This window comes from Passer montanus, unplaced genomic scaffold, assembly GCF_014805655.1.
Source record: "Passer montanus isolate IOZ18808 unplaced genomic scaffold, ASM1480565v1 scaffold15, whole genome shotgun sequence".
Taxonomy (NCBI): domain Eukaryota; kingdom Metazoa; phylum Chordata; class Aves; order Passeriformes; family Passeridae; genus Passer; species Passer montanus.
The window spans coordinates 7772353-7785584 of NW_024362051.1; the positions used below are offsets into that span (position 1 = coordinate 7772353).

General features: G+C 40.0%; 1 protein-coding gene across 2 annotated transcripts in view; it reads left to right on the plus strand.

Annotated features, from left to right (window-relative positions):
* Nucleotides 1-13232, plus strand: part of CNOT6 (CCR4-NOT transcription complex subunit 6) — a 33591-nt gene that overhangs the window by 986 nt on the left and 19373 nt on the right. The window lies entirely within an intron of this gene.

A 13232-nucleotide genomic window follows, 5' to 3' on the forward strand; every position in this document is an offset into this window, starting at 1 on the left:
GGCCAATGCGGGGCCGCGGGGGCCGTGAGTGGCAGCGGCGGTGGCCAATGGGGAGGCGCGGGGGGCGGGCGCGCGGGGCCGCGGGACAGGCGCATGCAGGGATAAACAGAGGGAATTGGGGCGGGGGGCGGCGGCGCTGCGGCCGGGATCGCGATCGCGGCAGCCCGGCCGTCGTTCCGAATCCGGGCGGGGCCCGAACGGGGGCACTGCCTCGGCTGGGGCACGGAGATGAGCGCCTGGGCTGCCTGCCGAGCCGCATCGTGCGGGGGAGCGGGCGGTGGGCAGCTCCCGCACCCCCCAGGCCGTCTTGGGGCTCACAGGACAGCCTTTCCTCCTCCAGAATTTTATGGAGAGCGATAAGCCTGGGATCAGACAAGGCTTTAGAAAAGGAGATATCTAGTGCACCTGTCTGTGTCTTGGTATCTATGGTGAACACGTATTTTATCAGAAATGTTTCCACAAACATTAAAAATTCATATGAAACCCACTAGGTTGTAGTCCTAGGTTGGACTCGATGATCTTAGAGGTCTTCTCCAACCTGATTCTGTACTGCTTTGCTTTGTGTAACGTAAGAACCATATTCAAAACAAATTCGGTATGCTAAAGGTTTTGTTGGCTTTTTTTGTTCTGGTTTTTTTTTGTTTTGTTTTGTTTGTTTGTTTTTCAATACAGCCATCTGTATTTCCACAAACGCATAGAAGATTGTATCACTGAAAATAGGACTTCACGGATGGGTATTTTCTTTGTAACTGGAGTTGCAGATTGTCTGTTTTTTCATTTGATTTCTGGGGCTTATTTTCATAATCTAGATTTCGGCACAGTGGGTAACTAATTCAAAATCCAAGGGATTAAGAAATACCTGTGGTATTTGTCTGGCTTAAATACAAAGATGTGCAAGTGTTGACTGGTAATTGTATTGTATCTCGCATTTCTTTCCATTCTAGAGCAGGTCTCATAATTGGGAATTTATCAACATTTCCACTGGGGTAATTTTACAGGATTATCCGCCCTCTGTTCTTCCTGCTGGTTCATCTGGACTCTGTGGAGTTTGCTGCTAGCAATGAAGCCTTCTGTGGGGGTTTATTCATGCTATTACTGAAATGGAGCCCTTCGCATTTGGATTAACTCTTTGTTCACTTTTCACCTGAATCGCTTGGATCAGCCCCTGTTTAAAAAGGATCCTGCCAAGCATCTCTTTTCTGTTTGCATTCTGAAGTTGAACTCTGAATACAGTTTCATGTTCAGGCTGTTTACTGTGCTTGAATTTTAGAGGAAGAATTAAAATAGAAAGATAGATGAAACTGTAATACTGCAGGGGCAGGTAAATACATTTGACATTTTATACATGAAGACCTGAAAACATGTTATGAAGGGTCACATATTAAATGAGCATGGTACCTTTTCAAGGCTATGCTAGATATTAGGAAGACATTCTTTTAACCAAGTGCAGTGTTTGTGATGGAAACCACTGTCTTCAAAATGGTTCCAAGACTGAGCAAACTAAAAATTCTTTTCCAACATATGAACAAAAGAATCCATATTTGAAAATGTGGCTGTATTAAAAAATGGTTCTGTTAATCTGTTGCCAAAAAACTTAAATATCAGTGCACATAGCACACTGTGCCATGCTGTTTGGCTCACCACTGTGCCAGGAGTCCATGTGGTGAACCAGAATTCTTCCATCCACTTGTGCAGTCCCTGTTGCTGAGACCCTGGTTCTGTTTGCTAACAGACCGGTGAATTTTAAATTATTATTATCTGTTTTTGTCACGTCCTTTTGGCTGTACACTTTTGTATGTGCAGTCTGAGCTTTATATCCCAGTCTCAAATGGGGCCACAGTGGGCAAAGATGCTACACGGAAATCTTTAGGAATGAGGATGCCTTTCAGTCTTCACAATTGAAGGGATGTACAAGAATTGACACTTACCTCTATTTTCAGGAAGTATGTGTAGTATTGAAAGATTACAGTTGTGTACGTTGGGCTTTAAAATCTGCCAGTCACCTTAAAATATCACAAGAATATTCCCCACAGACCCAACCACCAGATTTTAGTTCCAGTTGCATGAGGCAGAGGTTGAGCCATGCCCAGTTGCATACAAAGTATCTGGGGTTTTCAATCCATATATTGAGGTTTTACACTGCTTCCCATGTCAAAACACTGACATTACTGATTCCAGTCTAAATTTAGCCTTCTCCATGGTGTAACTTTGAAAGCTTTATGCATAAATTGCTCAAGCTGAGTCACTGCAGGGTTTCATCTGTTTTGTTTCTTCTAAAGTGTTGGTGCTTCACACTTGGAAGTGTGATTATTGTACAATAGCCTGCAAGATTATTAGCATTGTGTTAAGTGACATAATTTATGTTCTTACATTGAATTTGGGCTGTACAAGTCCACTCAACAAGGGAGTTTTGGCATCAGCTTGGGGACCTGCACTCTCAGTTTCTACATGGAGCAATTTCTGCAGCTGACATCTTTGAGCGTTTACAAATGCTTAGGCAGGTCCCAAAGAAAAAGCTGTTTAAATGCTTAACATGTACTTTTAGCTGCTAATTGCACTTCCAAGATGGTGCTTGTTTAAAAAAAAAGATTGGCAACAACTCAGTTTTTCCTTTTGTAAGACTGCAACATGAATCCTTTCGTTAATGCCTTGGAGGCCTTTTTCCTAGTGTATAAATCAAGGAGAGACTAGGAGCAGTAAATATATACAGTTTATTTTAGAACTAAAATACTTGCTGTTAGGATTCCAATTTATGCTACAATGGAGATCTGCAGGAAGAGATTGATTTGACTTCAGGTTTTTTTAGACTGGGAATGCTGTTAGTTGTTCTATGGAGGCTGCCAACTCGACATTGTGATCACAGCCTGGATATTTGGATGGCTCTCTTGTGCATCTTAGTTCATGTTCCTGGTATGCAGCCTTTATTCTGCAAGTGAAGGGGCTCCCTACCTGAAGACCTTCCTAAAGTTTTTGTTCCATTTTACAATACCAGTATCTCCAAAGCATCTTTTGAGCTTCTCCCTTTCTTTAGCAAGGCAGCAGTTTCAGTTGGAAGACTGGGGTTTTCCAGAACATGCTGAAGCAGTTTGGGTGATGGATTGTGTCATGAAGGTGCAGCATCTTGCCATGGTTAGGACACCAGGAATATACAATAATGTCATATCCTGCATGTTACAAATAATATGCAGCTTTATTGCTTGAGCTATTTTGGAGTGTATTGATGGGTGAGATGTGGATCCTGCACATCGATCTGACTTAATTGCCTCTCCGCAAAAGTATCTCTCTGCATAAATCAGTTTGCAAAGTCAGGGATCAGAAAAAAACTTGCTTCAGAGACAGATCTTTCATGTGATTTTTGCAACAAAGGCCACGTTTAGCCAACACCTACAAAGACAGAAGGCTTGAAACTAAACTGAAACACCACCGGGGTTGGCCGTGCGCCATTTGATGTGTATCACCTGTCAGAGCAAGGAAATGGCATCGTAATGGCTGAATAGAAAAAGTGTTGGGGAATTTTATGCCACACTCTGACCATTAATACTTTTAAATACTATTTTAAAGAAGTTTTAACAGTTGTTCACCCAACAGAGGAGCTTTGTTTGACAAAGCAAAGGTCCTGTGGATAAAGAGGAATTTCAGTGCAGCATTGATCACAATTCATCTGCAGAGTGCTTTCAGCAGTGGGAGCTTTTAGGAACAACTAATAACAATGAAGAATTATTAAAACTAGTAAGGAATTCTGTTTTGATGAGGAGCATGAAAGATCCACCTCTGGAGATTTGCAATGGCCAATCATGGCATAGGTGCTTTCTGTATAGGGAGCAGTGGACTTGATCACCTCATGGTTTCTTCTGATTTAGTAGGTCAGGACTTCTCTCTAGTGGTAGAATTTGGAAAGCTGCTACTTTGGTTGCTCATCATCCATGTCAGTACAAGCATTGCCAGAGTTATGCTCAAAACCAGCCAGTGATGTGGCTGAGCAGTGATACTTCATTATTAAAAAAACCCCAACCCCCACAACCTCAAAGCCCCACTTTCTTAGCTGAATATCATTCTTGGTTTTTGGTATTGTTTCACAAACAGCTGCATCAACACAACTGAGAGAGGTGATACAGTGGAACATGGGGACAGGAAAGAAGTCTTGAGTTGGCTTTTTGCACAAGAGTGTGGTTGTGGAAAAACATTTTTAGGCTTGTTGGTTAAATTTGAAGTAAAACCAATCTGTGAATAATTTTCTTGCTGTCAGGATGTGGCTAAATGGGTAGAGCATCAACTGTGCAATGACTTCTGTAACATCCTGACCTTTAGTTTAGAAACACTAACAAGCATTTAGGTATCTTGAAATTGTGTTCTAGGAAGGCAGAGATTTTTGGATTTAGATACTGACATCTCTTGTCAAGCTCTAGTTCAGTTCTGTAGCAGGAATGCTGAAAATGAGCCCATGTCCAAACTTCATTTAAAGTAGCTGAGTTCTCTCTTTAGCTCTGTTGTAAGACTAAGAAACAGTGTTTTGTGTGGTGACTTCTGGTTTTCCCCCATGGAACAACAGAAATGTTTACCACAGCAGTGGTAAGCATTCTGCAGACACATAAAGGAAAATGTGGTAAGGAACATGTTGGTGCATGTGCCAGTATTTAGAATAGCTTACTGAGTTGAACCAAGAGGAGAAATTTTGCATGGGCCCCCCTAAACAAGAATCAGTGTTCCATGTATTGTTAAGAATCATAACTGAAGTGTCAGATATGATTGGATACAACCAGTGGAGTGGGAGTTGCTATTGTATTAATGTTTTGGAGTGTAAGGCTGTTCTCAGCTTTTTAGAGACATTTGTAGGTGAAGCTTTTAAGCCTTGGTCTTTCTGCCTACATTTATAAAACCTGAAGCTAAATGTTTTACAACACAGCTCTTCCTTTTTAAAGCTGGTCTTTTAGGTTCCATCTGACTTGTACAGAACACAGTTCTGTAATGCAATGCAATTTATTTAAATTCTTAAAGTAATTAGTGAACCTGACATCTCTTTAATATATTGGCTTTTCAGAATACACTAACAGAATGTGCAAAAAGCTGAGTGCTGTGTTGTACTCATTAACTAGCCAATGTGGTTCCAGGGGTACCAGTTAAGGTCAGGCTTTGCTTTGCAATTTGGTTTTGTGTTAGTGTTTGTTTTGTATACAGCAGCCCTTTACTACAGTCATAATTAGATACAATTTCTGATCATTAAGAACCATTCTAATCATCTGGACCATGTTTGCAACACTGAGAACATTTGGACATCATATTTCTAATTATATGTTGTGCAGGGTAAGGGTTGGGAATTTGAGGGTTTTTTATCATGAGTCTGATAGAACAGGTCTGTCTTGGAGGTCTGTCTAGAAGATGGAGGAGTCAGAAGTCCTCAATTGTGCCTTTTTTCCTCTGACCATTTTAGACTTCTCTTCTGAACCTAAACTAGTTTTTGTAGCAGCTGAACATGGGAGTGACAATTGCTTCCTTGTATTAGTGAAATGATGGTAAACAAGTTTTTCACACTGTGCAAGGTTTAGGGGATTACACGTACACCATTAAAACATGGGGCTGCACATTGCTTATCTGTGGGAAATTGTAATAGGAAATTGTTGGGTAGAAAAAGTAGAAGTTGGGAAAATGACGTCCTCCCTATGCCTGCCACTGCCAGCTGGAACCAGCCAGTTTGCATTTCCATAAACAAGTCGTTATGAAGGACAAAGAAACCTTAATTAAATTTGAAATACCTGCAGGTCAAAATTTAATATGCTCTTCTTAAAAATATGAAATGACTGAGTTTTGAACTTCACAAAATTTAAAGCCTGTTCTAGTCAGTGCTCTCTAGTCTAATGGAGTCTTCCTGATTTGAAGACAGCAAGTAAATCCTTTGACATTTATGGCCCAGTTTATCTGAACCAGGAGGGTTATGTTTCATTTTAGTCAGCTTTGGCTAGATTAAGGGGTTTGCTGAACTTTAACAGCTTTATAGATTTTTAAAAGAATATTAAACCATTTGTCAGCTTCTGAGTTTTCTTTAGTAGAACTTACATATGCAAATTCAAATAACTCATCTGATTAGTAATATTCCAGATACACTTATATGAATTCATGGATATTGACTTAATCAGTATCTTGTATTTATTATTACATGTTCACATGCATGTTCACATCCCACAGCATTATCTTAAGTCTGAAAAAGAGGAAGAGTAACTTGTGGGTTTCTACTGGCAGTCGTGTAAAATTACAGTTTTAGAAGTCCTCAAAATAGGATGGAGAAGCATTACATCCCTGATGAAGCCATTAAATCTTAATATGCTAACAGCCACTAAAATGTGATCTTAGGGAGTGAAAAAGTACTTGGAATGAATCAATTGACTTGATGTTGACTCAACAGCTTTTTTAAAATAATTTTAATTTAGATTATTCTAACATTAAGCTATAAATTGGGTTAAAGGGATCTTGACACCTTCCCACATGTTATAGTTGAGTCTCTTGGGAGGGGGGAGTGTTTCAGGAGTTGTCCTTGTGCTGCTGCAGTTCTGCCTGTGCCCACAGCTGGTACAGGCCTTCCCTCCCCACACCAGGCAAAAAGAAACTTTTAACTTACACCATGTGTTCTGAAAAATTCAGGTGTTGGCCTTTAGCTGATTTCCCAGTCATATTTTTCCTAGCCTTATTTTTTCAATACTAAATACTTACTGTAAAAAAAAAAAAAATTACTTGAACAACTTTTTTCAAATAAAATGCCAAGAGTGTTTGTACTAGTCCACAAATAATAGGTGTTTACACAACAGACTTGATATTTGCCTTGAAGTAGCATACTAGTAGGGAAAAATAAATATGTGGTTTCTTGCAACACTGGTGTTTTCTTTGTATATATTTCAGTAGAGGGATCTGGTTCTTGCCTACAAAGTTAAATGTAAGGTTTTATTTCAACAGATATGCAAGTCCTCCAATTTCTGTTTATTCAGCTTCAGAATATTTGTGATTTTAGTTCTAATGTACTGTAGTATGGATTTCTCAATTCTGAGGCAGATTTAATTATTTTGGATTTTTTTTCTCTTGAGTGATGTCTCACACCTATTTTTCTGAACTTTGGTTTCTCTGCTTGTGTATTGTAGCAAAATATATTTTGCAGATATATTGTATGTTACAATACATTGTAGAAAAATACATTTTGTATAAAATACATGTATTAACTATGTGTAACATAAATATATGTTGTATACTATATTGCAACAAAGTATGCATTATGTAGCAAGTTGTGATTCTTAGCAGAATGCAAGCATTCTTCCATATTGTGGTGTGTACTTGCTAGTAGTTGGGAAATACAAAGCCACAGGCATGTATTAAGATGTATTTTTTTTAAAAAAGTTTCAATTTAGTGTGTTTTGATTAAGACATTTATACAAATAAGATAACATGAAATTTAGAAGGCTTTGTAGGAACAGTATCAGGCACAGAAAAAACATCCAATTCTTTAGTTTTATGTTTTAGGTGGGTGGGGTGATGTCAAATAATTTAAAATAAGAATTTAGCTGAAATACATTAAACGTACTTCATAGGGCACTTGGGGTTTAGCTGGGATGCATTGGGTATTTTTCCTTTCCTCATCATGGTATCTTGCCCATGAATATTTTTCCATCAGTTTTCAGTATTGACATCACTGTCGAGTTTGTTGCCCAGGCATGGAACAGGCTGAGATAAATTCAGTCATTGACTCAGCTCATCAAGTCGAGTGTGTAAATTCTGCAGGGACTGACCTTTATCACAAACCCTGTTCAAGCTGCTGTGGCTTTTCTGGGAGGACGTGCCAGATGTTGCACCTTGTCATCCTGGCCAGGGACAGTGTTGTTGCTTATTTGCCTGTGCTTCAAGCTGAAATGTAATTAAGTTCCCATGGAAATTCGTGACTCGCTGAGTGAGGCACCACCAGTGACAGGACAGGGAAAGCAGCAAGCTTGATTCACATTGGAAAAGCACTTTTTAAACAAGGGGTAGTGAGTCTTTGAGTAGGAAAGGGCAAATCTGCAGTTTTGTAGTAAAACTGAAATACAGCACTATGAAAGATTTTCTTCCAAAGTACAGTAGTTATCTTTTAGAGGTACTTCTGTTCCCTTTGAAGAGGGTCACTGTTTGCAGTTGAAAGCAGAAATTCCTGTTAATTCTAATAACGCTCAACAGTAGAAATTAACCCTTTCAATGCAGCTGAACACATCTGATTAGCCTATACATTGCTAGACCTGCTACAGCCTTAAGTTATCTAAAATGCAATGTACTTTGCCTTCAGTTAGGATTTCAGACTTTGTTCAGTGTTACTGTTTAACTGGCTGAGGGTTTGCTTCCTGCTATGGAAGAAGAGATTTTGTGTCAGTGTGGCCAGAAGTGCCATTATGGTGGTGTCCTGATTTCAACAGCTGCAAATCCACACACACATTCCTGCTATACAGGAATAAACACAGGAGTCTAGTCTCCCTCAAATATATATTTTTTTCCTCTTCCCCCTTAGCCAGTTTAATTCTCTTCACCAGCTCCTTTGTTATCAGACAAAAGTCGGTGCTGATGCAAGAGTGGAAATACAGGGTCCTGGGGAGGAGGAACTCCACCAGGACCAGCTTAGTTCTGCTTCATGCATTGTAAAACCACAGTGCAAGTGGTAGAGGGTGTGGAAGATCCTAAATTAACTTTGAATTCAAAACAGACCAGTCAATTTAAGAGACATTTATATTTGTGGGGAAGGTCATTGGAACCCGTTTTTAAGTGAAACTTTGGATTGCATGGAAAAGAGCTTCAGGGTTAAAGGCACAAGGTTACAAAAGAATGGTCTGGGTTGAGCTTCCAGCTGAGGGTTTGGAGAGAGAAAGGGGAAAAAAAGTCTCTCATATATGCTATTGTTTTCTTATGAAATCTTTGAGCAACTTAATAGATTGCTTTCTATCCTGCTACTTTTCAGCAGTTGAGAAGTAATTTATTTGGCAAGTAAGACTGCACTGAATCAAGAAATGGAAAATATTGTCCAATTGTCTTGTTACTTCTTACTTTATTAGGTCTAGATTTGCATCATTTAATCTCTGTTTTTAATTAAAGTAGCAAAAAGTTTGAATAATTTTGCACTTGATCAGGTGTGGTGCTACTTTGTTTATCCCCCCCTGGTTATCTCCAGATCTGCATTAGTGTGTCACTGACAAGTAAAAGCAAGTAAAGGGGAAGGAGGGGAAGTCGCTGACATGTGTTAGGAAGTTTCAAAAGCAGAGTTGTAATGCTTCAGCATTTTGATTGAATTGAATTCTAAAGGTACTCCCAGATTTGTAAATGGGTTTTATAGATAGTTCATAGTAAGTATGGAAATAGTTATTTCAGAATAGTTGATTAGATTAGTTGAAATTATGTCTGAACACTGTGTTGCTGTTTCTTGTTCACAATTTTCTACAGAGTTTCAGAATTCAAATTTTCCTAATTTAAAGATATGTTAGAGGGGCAAACTTGACATCTACATCCATAGTAATAGTATAAAAGATTGTACTGGATAACTTGGCCTACAGGAGTTATCCAGTACATTTAGTTTTGAAATCGAGGTAATTTATCATGGTATTGTAGAAAGCATTTCAGGAAATGAAGAATTGCTGTAGTATTGGAGTGCTTAAAAAAACACCAAAACCTTAATCTCAAAGTATCTGCTCACCTACTTATTTTGTTTAAATCTTCCTCCTCTCTATCTTCCAATTTCATAAAAATGGCAGAAGGGTAGAACAGAAAAAAAAGTCATCATCTTTCCTGCTCTGTCACTCAGAGCAGACTCACTTGTCCATTTTGAAGACATTATTTATTGCTAGTTTCCCCAGTCACCTGGAGTATTAACTACCTCATAGTCCAGCTTCCACTTTGCACACGTCCATAGCCAAGGACACTTATTGTTCCAAACGTCTTGTCAGGCAATGAGCTGAACTCCCTTTGTTCTACAGCAAGCAGAGTATCTAAACCAGCTTGGCCTCCAGGAAGTCCTTTCTAGGCCACCAGCTCCTGCTGGCATGGCTGGGAGGGCACCCCAGGAGCCCGTGTATAAAAGATTGTACTGGATAACTTGGCCTACAGGAGTTATCCAGTACATTTAGTTTTGAAATCGAGGTAATTTATCATGGTATTGTAGAAAGCATTTCAGGAAATGAAGAATTGCTGTAGTATTGGAGTGCTTTAAAAAACCCCAAAACCTTAATCTCAAAGTATCTGCTCACCTACTTATTTTGTTTAAATCTTCCTCCTCTCTATCTTCCAATTTCATAAAAATGGCAGAAGGGTAGAACAGAAAAAGCAGGCATCATCTTTCCTGCACTGTCACTCAGAGCAGACTCATTTGTCCATTTTGAAGACATTATTTATTGCTAGTTTCCCCAGTCACCTGGAGCATTAACTACCTCATAGTCCAGCTTCCACTTTGCACACGTCCATAGCCAAGGACACTTACTGTTCCAAACGTCTTGTCAGGCAATGAGCTGAACTCCCTTTGTTCTACAGCAAGCAGAGTATCTAAACCAGCTTGGCCTCCAGGAAGTCTTTTCTAGGCCACCAGCTCCTGCTGGCATGGCTGGGAGGGCACCCCAGGAGCCCGTGGTGCTGGTGATGGCACTGTCATTGTCCAGGACAGCCCCAGTGCCCAGCCTGGCCTGGCTGCAGTCGTGGCTGTCATCTGGAGGGACAGGCAGCAAAGGGGGCAGGTGCAGCTCCACCTGGGGACATTTGGCTTTGTCTGCAGTGGTCTGTTCTGAGGGAAGCCTGAGCCAGGGCTCCATCACCCACCTGCTGCAGTAGCCAGTCTTCCAGCAGGTTGCCCTCCCTTGACATAACAATCTTCAGGTTTTTCCTTCTCTTCCCTGAAGGGGCTGTGGGTCCCTGCTGCCCCTCGCCCTGTCCCAATGCCTTTGACATAACCATCTTCAGGTTTTTCCTTCTCTTCCTGGTCCCTGTCGCCCTTCCCTGAAGGGGCTGTGGGTCCCTGCTGCCCCTCGCCCTGTCCCAATGCCAGTCTCAGCTCCCTCTGTGCAAACAAGGGCTTAGGGCAGTGATTCCTGTGTCAGACCTGTGCACTGTTACCTCATGGGCCTTGCTTGGCTCAGTGTCTTGGGGTAAGGGGTGTTAATTCTGTGTGAATTCTGTGTTAATTCTGTGTGACCCACGGTGGGAGTGGGCAGCCACACTCAGTACAGCTCTCAAGCTCTTCTGTTTTTACAGCTTTTAAAATGACAATTTTAATAACCTGGTACAAGATAGTAAACAATTCCATTTGCATTCAAACATACTGATATGTCCTTTTCATTAAATTTATGTAGTCTGGAGCATTTTCCAGGAATCCGTGTCATATCTTTTTTTATAAAGATTTTCTCCTTTACAAACTGATTTACTGTGTGCAGTAAGAACCTAACATTAATGGTGTTTCACCATCTGTATTGGTGTAAGTGAAAATTACAGGTGGTATAAGCAGTTTTGAAAATTACCATGATGATTGTTAAGAGCTGCAGTTATCAATGGTTGTAATGATGTTCAACACTATTTTATGGGTCTTACTAAAAATTACTTTAGTCTGACAAAACTCTATCACTTAATCTGATATTTACCTCAGCTTTTATGTTTTACTGTAGCAGCTTAGCGGGTGCTAAATTTGGATTTGGGGAGGTGGAGAAAGGAGACAGTAAAAGAGACTGTTTTTCTTGAACTACACCATGCTGTGAAGTTTTGAAATGCAATTGAAGGTGTTGTGCTTGTATTTTATCCTGTGCTTACTGTGAGATACTACCCAAATTTAGCCTTCCTGTCAGTTCCTGAGAAATTTTGAGTTCTGGGTGATAGATGAAGATGTGCTCATGCCTGGTGTGACAGTATCCTGGATGTGCTGGTGGCAGTGATGCTCCTGGGCAGTAGTAGCTCCTTCAACCAGGGGGCTCTCAAGCATTTGCTGCTTTTTTGGCACCTGGTAATCCTAAACAGCAGGGCCTCATCCTCTGAGAAATGCAGCAGTGAGAGAGGGAAAACCATCAAGAGCAGGAACTTTATTGAGGAGGGTCATTGTATTGAGATGGAGTGACTGGGAGTGCAGCATCACCAGGATCCAGTGTTAAACCCCCAAATTCTTAAATCTCTAATTGTTTTAGTGTCCATTAACAAAACCCACTGGAAAAGTATGTCATCCTCTTCTAGCAGTGAGCAGTGATACACTGCTGGTACCAGCAAAGCTGTTAATTAGTGCATGTGATTGAGTGTGCTCTGGGGAGCGTTGGTGTTTCTGTACTGAATGAGATTTCTGTCTTTGCTCTACCTGCTTCTCGAAAAATTGGAACATATTTATTAATTCAGGGAGCAGCAGGAAGAGAAAGCAGTAAATGTCTGACGAAGGTAAATGTTTCCTGACAAGCTGGAGCATTCCTACTTGGTCTTTGTGAATTATATATAATTACACGTAGAAATTTCAGAAGAGATGCTCTGTACATTACTCTGATATATATTTTTGCACCAGTTGCATATTTACTGCAGGAAGAAGTTAAGCTTTTACCTTTCTGGAGATTGTAATCCACTCTCTTCTCATTTAATTAGTGAAGTTTGATGAAGAAAGTGTTACACTTGGCAATTCCCACACCCTGGGTACTCAAATGCCTTCACTCTGGAAGGAGCCTCACCCAGCTGCTATTTATAATCTGATCCTTTTACCCACAATTCACTTCTTAAAGGGGAATTTCTTTTCACTGCAGAAATCTGGTTTTGACCAGTAGTGGGAGTGGGAAAGGGAAGGAGGAGTGTGACTTAGTAAAAGAGCTGTTATATTAAAGTAAGCATGAGATGCCTAAAAGCTTTATTTTAATTGAGATCCATAATTATTAGAAAGTTTTTTGGTGGATTTTTGTTGTGTTGTTTAACATGCAGAGTAAACATTTTTCAGTAAAATCAGTAGACAGATTGTAAGTCTGGTTGGTAGTCTTATTTACTAGGAGTTATTCTTTGATTTTTTTTAATATAATGACAACATTTTTCAGTTCATCACAGGAAATGAAAATATGAGAAAACCTTAAAAGACTCGGTAGGAAGATGTCCTTAGAAGTTTGACCAGTATAGCTGCTTGCTTATTGAGTGCATTTGGGTAGTATTATAATATTGCTGTAATGTATTTTTATGAATAATTGCATAATATTTCTTCTAATGTGTTTTTAAGTGTTATTTGAGCCAGCATTGTTTAATTTGTCTAT